The sequence below is a fragment of the Falco rusticolus genome, chromosome 3 (assembly GCF_015220075.1).
Source record: "Falco rusticolus isolate bFalRus1 chromosome 3, bFalRus1.pri, whole genome shotgun sequence".
NCBI classification, from domain to species: Eukaryota; Metazoa; Chordata; class Aves; order Falconiformes; family Falconidae; genus Falco; species Falco rusticolus.
The window spans coordinates 64,572,184-64,585,708 of NC_051189.1; the positions used below are offsets into that span (position 1 = coordinate 64,572,184).

The following is a 13,525-nucleotide window of genomic DNA, read 5'->3' on the forward strand; positions in this document are numbered from 1 at the left end:
ATCGAGCATTAATTTCCCTGTTATATAATTTTTTTCACCGTTTCAAAAACTCTTTATTTTATTCTAAGTTCATCTTTTTAACACATCCTTAAAATATGCTAGTCTAATTTTATAAGGGAGTGAGGGGAAACAACCCATCTTTTTTACCTCATCAGATGACATTTCTTAATGACTTATTTCAGTAACATTTACAACAGAAAATTAATCCCCAAAAAATGTAACTGACATGAATATTATAGAATGCAGACCTACGCTTACTTTACGATAAATTGTACAGAAATGTACATAAGAGATCTGTAAACATTGCTAGACAAAAATTTTCTGTCAAATCTGGATACAGTTTTTCCGTTCTGACCATTTTTGCCTAAAGAAAGCAAAGATAAAGTTAACAACTTTATACATCTATACAAAATTATATAGTTTCAGAAAATGTGTTTGAAAGGGTGGATCACAAAAGATTATGCTTCACATTGCTAACTTCTTATTGTGTCAACTTATTTTGAAAGCTCTGTGGTAGTTTTCTTTCTTATCAAGATTCAACATTTTTATGGGTTATAACATTACATATCTACACTTCACCCATCATCCTTGAAAAATGAAATTAATGCCTGCATTTGGAGGGTAAAGTACGATACAGTTTGAACATGAGATATGCTATTTTCTGTTATTTACATTTCACAGGCTTCTGAACTACTTCACAGGTCTCAGCTATTACTTACAAAAGAATGTTATGCTACCTTCTGTTAAACCATTTTTCAAATAAAGTTGAAATCTTGATTCAAGAGAAGTGTAATTATCTTAGAGCAATCCTGAACTATTTGGAACATAGTGAAACACCCAGGATTGCAAGTCTCAGAAATTGTCAGCTACACTACAATACAGATAATTTAACTATCTGCAACTCCCGAGCATTATATTGCTCAGGCTTCTTTGCCTAAACTAGTCTGTCTGTTGTGGAAAAAAGTATGCTCCTTACAAGGACTCTCCTTTGTAGTTATGTTTTATAGTTTCTCTGTATATTTCAATCTGCAGTGCACATATAATTATTTCAGAAAATTTATTACAGGAAATTTGGACATGCAGTCTCTGGATTTAACACACACACACACATCCTAAAAGCCCAGAGCAACAAATCAATACATATTTCAAATATATGTATTGTTTGAACTATACTAAGACAACTGTAATAGAGTCGGAAAAACAATAAACCACTATAAACTGCAGCAGCCTCAAGTAGAGTACACATAACATGAAAAAGAAAGATTCAGCATAATCTGCATTAAGATGCAGAGCAATAAAAGTAATTTTGTGGGGGAAAAAAGAGTTAGGCTATTAAGAATGGGATTTATTTCAAAATCCTACTCTAAAATGTAGAACTTATATTTAAAAAGATTAAAAAAAACCAAAAAACCAAAACACCACAAAACTTAAAACAATGCCTGTAAGTGGGATTCCCAACTACTAACGTTGCTTGTGTGTAGGAGTACATTCGTACATCACTTCAACAATTGTCTTCAGGGTCTTATCCTCAATGATCAGATAACTTCAACATTGCAAAGCAAATTTCATGTGGCTCATGCTATGTCATAATTATCGATTACTGTAATTAAAATAACTGGTAGATAGATATACATGACAAACTTAGCTTACACACAAAACCTTTTTGAGGACTGAAAGGAAGAGAAGTTCAAGTTTCTTTAAATATTAGGTATGATCCTAGTCAATTAACTCTAGCTGATTTCAGGAAAGAAATGTACATAAAGGGAATGTACATAAAATCAAATGGAGGCCAAATAAACATTATATTTAAGAAACAAAGAATTTAGGTTAAAAATATAAGATTATAACACATTGTCTACCAGATTTGAAAGTATCATGCAAATTTTTGAAAAGATAAAGTCAGTCAGCTTTAATTTGGAGAACTCATTGCAAGCATCTCAAGCATCTCATGACATTACCAACATCAATACATAAAAAGACTCACTTTCCTTTTCATAATTGAATGCAGGCAAACTGGCAATTACTTAGGTCACAATTGCCATTTATTCCTTTTTATTTTCTCATGTAATGGTTTAATCAAACTTCTTAAATTCCTCAGGATTATTTTCTTTCTAACAGAAAAAAAAAGAATGCAGATTTAATATAAACACCTGCATTTATATTACAGGTCTCTTTTTACAATAAAATTTTATTAGCCATGTGATAGCATCTGAAGAGCTAGGAGGTATCACATGCCTCATTGCCTTAACATATGGTAAAACAGCAACTGCAAGAAATTTGAAGGAAAGAATCGTGGCAGCATGGGAAATATAGCCTCCAGATCAACAAGGGAGAGAGGTTAATTGCTTGCTGTGACAATCCATATTCATTGCACAGCTGAGCACTTGCTCTGTTGCCTTCTAGAAAATTTCAGTTTCTAGAATCTATATAGTTCTCAAGAACATTTATGTAGATTACATATCTACATAAATAGCATATACACAAATAGTTAATTATGTACAATATACATAATTACATATGGTGTACTATGCATAATTAGTTACAATTAATATTTAATATAGTGCAGCTACATAATTATGTCTGTATAAATAAATACAGGCATATGGCTGAGCACTAATGCTTTCTTGCTGTCCTCCAGCATGAAAGTGAGAAAGAAAAGCTAACAAATGAAACAGAATGGGATAAAACATGAGAAAAACATCATCATGTGTGTCAGTCGGGGAATAAAATAGGACATCAATGACATGACATTGTCTGAAAATACCCAAGTCACAATACCAGCCACCTCAAGGAAGTGTGTGACTATGTTGAATGCTTTTGCATCCCTCCTGGGAAACCTGCATGCCTGCTTACCTCTCTGAAATGCCTGTACAGCACCACACGCAGCATGGGGAACAAACAGGAAGAATTAGAGACCTGTGTGTGTCTGCAGGGCTGTGATCCCATTGCAATTACAGAGCCATGGTGGGATAGATCACATGACTGAAATGCTGTCACGGATGGCAGTGTACATTTTAGGAAACACAGGCCAGCAAGGAGAGGTGGTGGAGTTGCTGTTTATGTAAGGGAGTATATTCCTGGGGAGAAAGAGAGGATGGGAGGAAAGAAAAAAACCGTAAGTTTCAAATTCTTCAAAGGAAATTACTGGGTTTTTCTTTTCTCTAGCACAATTAAAAATATGATATATGAAAAAGATGTATGTACTGCTTTTTATTCAAATTAAACATTTTGATAGAGTTTAGAATTGAGACCATCAAGACTTTCCCTTGACACATTTTGATTAAATGTCACATGTTTTCTGATGCCCTTAGTGCCTATTTGTATTGCAGTGGAAGCCAGCTAACAGCATCACAGATTGTGGTGCTTCAACCACATTTATAAGCTTAATCTATGTTTCTATAAACATGTATCATAGCTTTGCAGTCTAATTTAGAGAAGATTTTCTGGAGCAGACATGATGTTAAGATGATCAGAATATGTTGATATTTATGTGAATGTGTTCTCTCCCTTTTCAGAGACCTCATGAAAAGTTAATACAGACTTTCTGAAAGTGAAATAATATTTCTAGAAGAAGGAAGACTGCTGTGAAGCTTGCCTGCAAACTCATTGTAGATCATTTTAACAAATTTTACTGTATTTGAAAGTACTAACAATGTGTAATTGGAAAATATTTACAACAGAGTAATCGCCAAAGCCATGTACCAGTAACAAAACACAGTTTCTAAGTCATGTTCATTACTTTGTGGAAGGAGAATTGGCTCTGGTGATTTTTATGGGTCAACTATTGACATTGGAAATTAATGTGGACAATGCAGGGGAGGAAGCAATATTTGCCTTGTCTTTGCTAGGTTAGATTGATCCTATCCCTCAGAATTCTGCATACTATCATTCCTTCTTTGGAAGTTCTAACAAATTGGTCTCCTTCCTGATTTTAACACAAATAATTATAAACATATTAGTAATAGACACACTTTAATTTATTGTTAGTGATTTTTTAATTACCAATAGCAAAGCAGAAACAGTCTTTTCCCTCTTCTCTCATAATTGATCATCTATTTTTGTTAGGAAGTTCTCTGTGAACAACTGTATAATTAGGTATAACAAATTAAAAGAAATTACATATGTAGATGTTTTTCATGAGGTTGTTCAGGATGATCTTAGCACACTATACTATTTAGTCACATTGGTATTAAAAGAAAGTTTTTACTTACAAGCAAGATTGTCTTTCCAGAAGAAATCCAAGAACAATGCAGTAGCATATTACAGATTCTAGGTCCTGAAAGAGGGGTTCAATGAGTTCTCAATTTCAATAAGAGATACAGACACAAAAGCTACTTTCTTTGTTCCTTTCTCAAATACAGGCTGTCACTGCTTAAACCTATTCTCTTTGTCTACTCCAGATTAATTTCTGGCTATCTGGATTCCCAAGGCTTTGAACATATATAACAACTGGCTACCTGCATCATTGTTCCCACCAGGTTACAGATAATGAATATAAATAACTAGGTTTCACCAGCAACATAGAAGTTTACACACAGTGTATGAGAATCGTCCCTTGCTCAATACACTAGGAGAAAGACAACACAGGTCCATGGAATGCCTTTCAGAAAGGATTTACTGGACATAGAAAGTTCACTCAACAGCTTTTGACTTCTCACAGATAAGAACAAACCCATTAAATAATCTCTAGTAATGACTGTGGACACTTGCTAAATAGTAAAATGGCACAACACACAAATGCAAAAAAAATCACATTTGTTAATGCCTGAGACTTCTGGTATTTTTATTCAGACAAACAGAAACTCAACAGGTAAGCTACCAAGGTAAACTCTGAGGTAAACTAACCTCCTGACTCAGTTCTTTCCTACAGGCACGTACGCTTCTAATGACATAATGAAAACTGCAGGCAAGACCGAGCTCCACATTTATCTTGGTGTCGAATCCTTCAGACATGTGTGTAGAAAAATATACTCTTACACACCTTAGTATGAACTCACCTAGTCCGTTTGTCCAGTAAGAAACACCTTGGGATTTCATTTCAGCTTATTAAGCACAAGGTACCGTTTCAGCCCTGAAGCAGTCTGAATCCCAAAAGGATTTTTCCCCCCTGAAATAAAGAAAAGCAGAAGAAAATTAATGTAAATTTTCTTGTTAATCAAATCTTTGACCTACTTCCATCCTGCATGCACCCTCCTCCCAAAGAAAACACTACTGATGGAAAAAGACACAGGTAGGACAACACAGAGCCATATTTTTAATTTTGAAAAGCATGATTTTATTATACCTGTCAATGCTAACAGAAATGTTACCTGTGTTTCTTAAAATAAGCATAAAACAAATATTGTAAACATTTTCCTTTCCCTTAGACAGCTCTGGAATGATGGTAGAAGGGAATCAGAATATGGAAGAACTGACAATCAAAAATAGGCAATATGCATCCTTAAAATAAGACAAGTGCAAATAGGGACAAAGAATGAATTCCTTTCTCTGTTGTCATAATTGATAGTAGGGTACAGATAAAATGTCTCTTTAATATCAGCTGTGACTGGATTAGTTTATTAAGATCTCAGTACAATGTGCTAAGTTTCTCTGTGCAGGCAAGCAAATAACCTGCAGAACATTCTGACTTTCACTCACTATTGAGTTGGGCAGTCTTTGAATGCCATATTCCATTTGTCCCTCCCTAAACAGCCCATTTGCAATGTCAGCACTTTTCCCATCGACTTGCATGACTAAAGGCAATGGAATGCACAATGATTTGTTAAATATGTCCTATAAGCTGATATTACTGTGCCATCAACGTGTATGTACTCCGCATTACTCATGCAGCATGTTTATAAATTACATTGTCATCAGGAACCTCTTTCATACACTTTGTTTGTCCTTGCTGTCTTAAAATACCCATTGGTTATCAGTCAAAGCTATAGGAAATATCCTACAAGGTCATCCGGTGCAAAACAGATGTTCATATAATTTATGGCAATAAACATGTGCTTGTGCTTTATTAGACTAAATATTAGGTAATAAATTAAAGGAAATGTTATCTTGCAGGGGGTTAATCAGCCTATATGCTGTGTAAATTATTTTACTGTTCAGGTTTTAAAAAGTTTTGGGTTTGGTAAGCTGGTTTTTTTAACACACACAGAATTAGTGTGGGTGCAGCAATATTTTATAACTAAATCTATATGTCGATCTATCTGTAATAAAATGCAAGTAACTGTGATTATTCATCAGGACATTAACATGAATGATTTGCTGATGATCTTTCATGTGTAATATTGAAAAAGCAAATATTCATTGCCATTTCCTACTCTAAGTTTTATGGAAAGTTTATTCCTGAAGTAAAGCACTAAAAACATGATAAAATTCAGAATAGATCTTAACCTTTAGTTTGTAGCATTTTATTGCTTCTCACTCTTAAAGAAACTTTCAAAGAGCTATATTATTTAGAAAATTTCTTATTTTCCACTTTCCATTAATATTTTCTCAACGAATATAGAATAACCACAATCCCAACAATTTCTGAAAATTATTTGTACTATCAAATCAGGGGTGTTACTGTGTTTCTCCAAACTAGACTGAGATATCTTCTCCCCATCTCTGTAATAAATTTGTCTTGTGGTATTTTTTCAAAATTAATAAGATGTTGCTGTTTATTTTGAATTTTTTTGAAAGAGGTCTTGATTTGAATTCCTGTGCTTGGTGATGCATGCATTAGTCAAGTGGAGGAAAGAGATGCTTACAGATGATGTTCCCTCAGTCACCCTCATTTACTGAAAAGAAAGGACATTTGATATGAATCTGCCACAGGACCTGCTTATAAAGCTTCCAATATAAAACACACCTGTGTTGCAACACAGTACTACAAGGATTGCATGTGTGCAGTTCTGCCATTTCTTTCCTGCTCTATGCCAGGTGCTGCTGGTTAGTCTGCTTCCTCATAGCACAGGGAGAAACTCTTGTACTACGGATGCAACTGAATTGAAACAAATGCACATACACGTGCGTGCACGTGCACAGTTGCTTAAAATGCTCAACACTCATTTGTTGATGACTTTTGTGTGCTGCACCAAATATGTCAAGGCAAAAGACCACAGCAGCAAATCCTACACTCACCGTGCAAGACCTGATATATCGTTTTAACAACTGGGAGTCTTATTCTTAGTTTGTATGTAGAAGTTAAGCACTTTCTCTTCATGTCTAAATGAAATTTGAATTTGACTTATTGAGTGAAGTGCATTGGCCAGATTTATCTAGGATACAAGAGATTACTCCAAGCAAAAACCACAGCGTAACAAACCTCAAGCGAACACACAGGACTTTTGACAAACTCCAAAAAAATGCTTGCATCAGATCTTTTAATTCCTAGTATAACATAAACATTCTTTCAGGAGAGTCTGTTCAGTCTTAAGGTTTTTACATAGACCTATGCTATTTAAATAAGCCCCAGTTATCTGAGTGAAAGAATTAAAACACACATAATGTATAAAAGCATACCTTTCAAGATTACTTCTCTCTCTGTAAAGACAGCAGCTCCTGATGAGTTCCTGCAGGCATTTCAAATGTAGCCTTTCCCTCACTGCTTCCCTACCAAAAGAAACAGTGACACGCAACATATAAAATTAGCCAGAGGCATTACTGATCCTGACCACCTTTTTCAAAAGCATGGGACCATGTTTTATGCAGATAAACCCATGATTCAAAGACCTCACTCAAGGATTAATCAGTCAAGTGTAGTCACGACTTATTCCTGTTTCCTCTGTTACTTTTTATTGAATGACAAGTTATACATATGGGAAAATGACAAGTTATACATATGGGAAAACTTTGTTGCCATCGAAAGTTAAGGACACACAACAAAGGGATTTTTCTGTTATGTTTGTGTATAGATTTCTTCCACTCTTTTTAGAGGTGTAGTAACAATAAGCCAAATATCTCTCTCACACACTTTCTGTATATGGAAAAGCAAATTCAATTTGTGATGGCAATGGAAGCCAAATTTTATAACTTGTTTGTACCTGTGAGATGAACCTTTCAGTGCCATTCACTATACACATGGAAACCTGATAAGTTGACAGGACTTTCTTACAGAATACAAGATTAGAAAAGTAGAGATGACAGCGTAAGGAGAGCATGGAGACATGTAGAGTCTACTTCAGTTTCTGCTTGTCCATTAAGGAGACACACATCCACTCTCACTCACTTTCAGGCTTTTCTGTATACAGTGCATACCTGTCTTCAGTATTAGGAAGAATTTATTTGCATCTCTGTCCTGTCTAAAATACCTAGGAGAATCTTCTCCAGAAGCATAAAACACTTGTTTTACATGGTGGATTATGATTGGGCATATAAAAAATGTCAAGAAGCTAGAAAGAATGATATTCATGGACTAGCCAAGTTTCATTAATTTTCAATGAATATGTCTCCATTTTACTGACAATTTTGGACCATTTGGAGCAATTTGGGGTATACAAAGTGTTTCATAATAATTTTGGAGGCTTTGTTTAGAACTAGCATCTATATAATGCTATATCAGGACTATTCCTGCTAAAGGCACATTTCAGTGTATCTCATTAGTTGTTTCTGTTTTCTAATGATGTGTTGACTAGTTTTCCAGTGGAACCTTTTTTATTGTGTCCTACACAGGTGACAGGAAAGATGAAGAATACATACACAGGCACAGAGCAAAAACAGATAACTATATTAAAAAAATAATTTAACTTGTATACAGAAGTGCACTAAAATCCAGAGATTTTCCACAGCAATGGCAGGCAAGAAAGAGTCTTCCTATCCTACCTGAGCGTGTGAGATCCTGAACAAAACCCCAATATCAGAAGAAAAAACAGTCTTTAAAAAAGGGAGGAGAAAACCAATCTACCATATGAAAATCATTAAAAGATGCAGAAATTATTATAATGTTTTTTGGTTGTTTTTCATTAAAGGAAAAAATAACATATTTTCCTAGATTAAATATTCTTTGGAAATGATAGTTTTCCTCTTTCTTTTTTAATATGTATTTTTTCCCTCTAAAAAGGAAAAAATAAAAAAAATAGAGAATATAAATATTGGTGGAGCAAGCTAGGAGATTATATCACTTTTCAAAGTTTCTCTCTCTGGACTTTTGGGAAGACCTTGGCAGTACATACTTCATCTGTGATCTCAGTAGTACCATTATCTTATATCAGGGGTCCTCAAACTTTTTAAACAGGGGACCGGCGTGCGGATGAAGTGGCAGGCAGTCATCTGCGGCTGCTTGGTTTCCCCCCCCAACCCCCGGCGGGGCGGGGTGGGGGGGGCGGGGTGGTCTGTAAATACTGGGGGCCAGATTGAGGACCCTGGGGGGCCATATCCAGCCCACGGGCCGTAGTTTGAGGACCCCTGTCTTATATGAAAGAGCTGATCTTAAACTTTATCTGCATATAGGTGCTATTTTAGGTCTTCAATTACTTAACTTGCTTTAAAAATCTGGCTTTCTGGTGAATAGCCAACATTTTTGAAAATTGAAGCCCTGTTGTCCATTAGCTTTTCTACATCCACAGCCCTTACAGGTAAAAGACAAAGATTATGTTTGGAGCACTGGCATGGTATGTAATGCCAACACCACAAAGGGCGTAACACTGCCCATAAAGCATTGCCTGAGTAGTAAAATTTTAAGTAGAAAATCACACTTTTCATTGTTTCATTACTCTCATAATCATTCCCTAAATGATAAATGATCTTTACAGAACACTTTAAAGCAAAGTTGGGCTATTTCAGCTTTACTTTGTATGTGCTCACAGTGATGAAAAAGAGACAAGCAAAACAAAGCTTTGCTTCCATAGGGGAAACAAATCTATTGTATTTATTCAAGTGATAGGTGGTTTTTTTTCGATATGCAGAGAAGCAGACAAGATAGAACTTGTTTGGTTGTTTTGTCAGAAATTGTATGTGGCTCATCTAGAGAGAAATGAACCTTCAATAGTACTGCATCTTTCATTTCTCTGCCAACTAAATTAACCAGGTTTGAACTAAAAAAATTGTATTTTCAATATAATCGATATTTCAAGAAGAACTAACAGGAATGTTAAAAAACAAAGTACTATATGTCACGTAATAGTAATTAAAAAATATAACTAAGCCACTTACATCATGCTGTATGATCAGGTAACAAAGTAAAACTTAGAGTGCCTGCTAAGGTCACATCAGCTGATCTTAAACAATAGAATGGACTGTCACATGAATGAAATAACTGGTCATTGGAATGTAAAAAAATAATCACTGCTACTTTTTTCCTTTTCTTCTAATAAAATGTGGTAAAAGGATTAATATGAAAACATTAAGCACTTTTTAAAATCTTGAAGCAGTATCTTAAAGTGACTGAAGAGCATTTGGGATCAGGACCACAATAGTAACTATTTTCAGCTCTCTATTGCTATTTTACTTTTGATTAAAAAATGACATAATGCAAGTTACTATAGTCTCCAAGGTATTACAAGATTTTTGGGGAAGAGATTTAAGCAGATTTTATGCTTATTTGTGGCTGAAGAATATAAAATTAGCACTCTAAAGTACCATGTTTCTAGTTTACTTCTCAGCAAGTCAAATATTCATTATTTTCCTTTTTACTCAGAGCTATAGGATTGAATCATTAACCTACCATGTTCAAAAGCATCAAAGCTCAATATGCTAATTACTGGATACTACTAAACTTTGAAAAATGAGAGTCATTAATGTAAATTGCCTTTGATGTCAATGTAAGAAATGTTAGAGTTGAAAAATGCTTATGTAACTGATTAATTATGTCTCAGTTGAACCTACACGTGGTCAAAGACTAAGACCTGAAGGAAGATATGGTATTCCTCTCTGTCTGTTGTTCCACTGAACAGCAGTGATTAAACTACGTGAACTGACTGAAATATCTGTATTACTTACTATCCACCTAAAAGAAGCTGAGCACATAGTTTCTAAAGCATTATTTCAATTTTTAATTATAACCTATTGCTCCTTTCAGGGAAAGAGCATAAAACACAGTGAGTAAAACACACTAGAATATTATGTAATGTATTGAATGATTTATAAACACCAGCTGTTGCTGGGAAAGTTTCCTTTAGTCTTTATCAAGTGAGATAAAATTCTAGTAAAAAAAATACAATTATAAATCTAAACTGTTCTATTTTTTTCTGCTTTTTGGGGTAAGTGGAGCATCCCACATAATCAATAGACAGGAATATTAAGGAGATGTGATTTTGCATCATAGCATGGCAATAGGACCCATTTGTTAACTGGTGCTGTGCTCTCTGAGACTATCTGGTCATATGGATATTAACAATTTGAATCTTTAATTAAATATAACATTAATATGCAGATCAAAAAAGTCAGTCACCACTGTCCTTATGTCTCTCTTTTGTTTTGAGTTTTTAAAGTCTATTGAGAGAACAATTTTTTGGAGGAAAATAGAAACGTCACCAACATTAGTTGTAGTCCTCAAAATGAACAGATATATTCTTCATTGTCCTAAAACCCTCTCAACCTCTGAGCTTGTCAGTGCACAACACAATCCAAAGTGCATTTGACAGATGACAAAGCTGTAAGACAACATTTGCTTATTGCATACACTAGGGATTCAGGGTTTGTAGTGATCTCCAAGAATAATATTTGTTCTTAATGTTTCACCAGAGAAAATGAAATATATGCATTTTCCTCCTTACAAAAACAAGGAGTGGCATCAAAAAGATCCACAATTATTCTCAGAGAAGGAGAGCAATGCCACTCTTCCCTTCTCTCCCAGAAATAATGTTATTTCCATCCTTTGTCTATAGAATTCTCTCATTTGTTTCTAGCTTATATTTCTTTGTTCCTCTCTAATTACATTCACCTCCAAAAAGAGGTGGAGCAGATATTTAGGAGTCAAAACCCATAGTGCAAAATACTTCTTTCACAAGACAGGCTAACAGGATGAAAGATAAAGACATTTGATATGTAGCATAAGAGGGGTTTTATGGTCATTTTGGAGATTTCCATTATCATTCATAAGGCAAATTCAACAACTGTAGATGTTTACAGGTAACTGATGCATAAAAAGTGAAATTTCTACTCATTAAACATAGAGAATTCTACACAGAATAATGCAACACAAACTATTTCTAGGTAAATTGATAGGCATATCAGGTACAGAAGCAATGCAGTACATTAATTAGTCAAGGCTGGGCTACAGTCATACAGTTCTAGGACAGAAGGGAAACTTATTTATTGTTAGCCTGGGAATTAATTCAGTTTTCACAGTGTATGGATATTGTGAAAGTATCTCCTTAGATTATCAATGAAGGATGATAGACCAATCATTTTAGTTAAGATCTAAAGATATATTATTTGAGAAACTAGAAGTTAAAATTCAAATAAATCAATTACTAGACATAATTCCTTCTGAACTTCTTGTTACAAAGAAAAACTTATGTATTTCTCAAATAAATCAGTGAATAATTTGATGTCTATGATTGTAAATTGCATAATATCCAGACGACTGTTACAAATAATGCGGTACAAATTCCTCCTGGGGAAGAGTCCAGCTAGACACCAGGATAATTTTTCACAGTGAGAACAATCAGCCATTGGAATAATTTCCCCAGGGAAGTGGTGGATTCCCCAACACTGAATGCTTTTAAGATTCAGCTGGACAGGGTGCTGGGCCATCTTGTACAGACCATGGTTTTGCCAAGAAAGTTTGGACCAGATGATCCTTGAAGTCCCCTTCAACCTGGTATTCTATGATAATATAATACTATGAAAAAAAGTGCATTCATTATGTTTGCCTAAGGTGTTAACTTTAACTTCTTAGAGTATTTCTTTCCTTTTGGTATAGAGGAAAGATTCTTTTATGAGAGAAGTGACTAATAAACATGCCAGGCTTCTATCAGTTCCTAGTTTGGCACTCACTAATAACAATCAGACAATAACAAAAATTGCACCATTTTCTCAAAAGCACTAGAAAGACAATTCTACACCAAACCCTTATATTGCATCATCTACCAATTCTGATCATTTTACATGAGACTTCTTTTCAAAGCTTGGCCAACCATCAAATTATCCCTTTGGGACCCAATCCATGGTCTTTGGTTGCCACCTGTCTTTTTGTTTGGACCTTTAGGGATTTACTTCTCCTCAGCGTAACCCAAATTTCAAATTAAATCCAAAACTTTGTGGTCTTTGCCTCCAGACAGGTGATATTTCACTACCACTGCTCATTTGTTCTTGACAGTTAAAAAGGAAATAATGGAATGGAATGGAATGGAATGGAATGGAATGGAATGGAATGGAATGGAATGGAATGGAATGGAATGGAATGGAATGGAATGGAATGGAATGGAATGGAATGGAATGGAATTTAGGTGCCTGCCCTGCCTTCTACTCCAGTCCAGCTCTCTTTGGGCAACTAAGATTCATATCTAAAGAACCACCATTTTCCATTTTTACTTCCTCTTTATCACATCTCAGAATTCTCTGATGTTCTTCAGCTTTTGAGTTTTCCTGTGGGCTTTTCCCAAGCTGT

At 34.8% G+C, this 13,525-nt stretch overlaps 1 long non-coding RNA gene across 1 annotated transcript; it reads right to left on the minus strand.

The window, feature by feature from the left end:
* Window positions 1-3,007: 3,007 nt before the first annotated feature.
* On the minus strand, window positions 3,008-7,576 carry LOC119144259. The gene is made up of 3 exons (XR_005103032.1): window positions 7,498-7,576; window positions 4,998-5,107; window positions 3,008-3,077 (listed from the first exon to the last, which is right to left on the minus strand). It is a non-coding gene; the product is annotated as an uncharacterized LOC119144259 (long non-coding RNA).
* Between the last annotated feature and the right edge of the window lie 5,949 nt (window positions 7,577-13,525).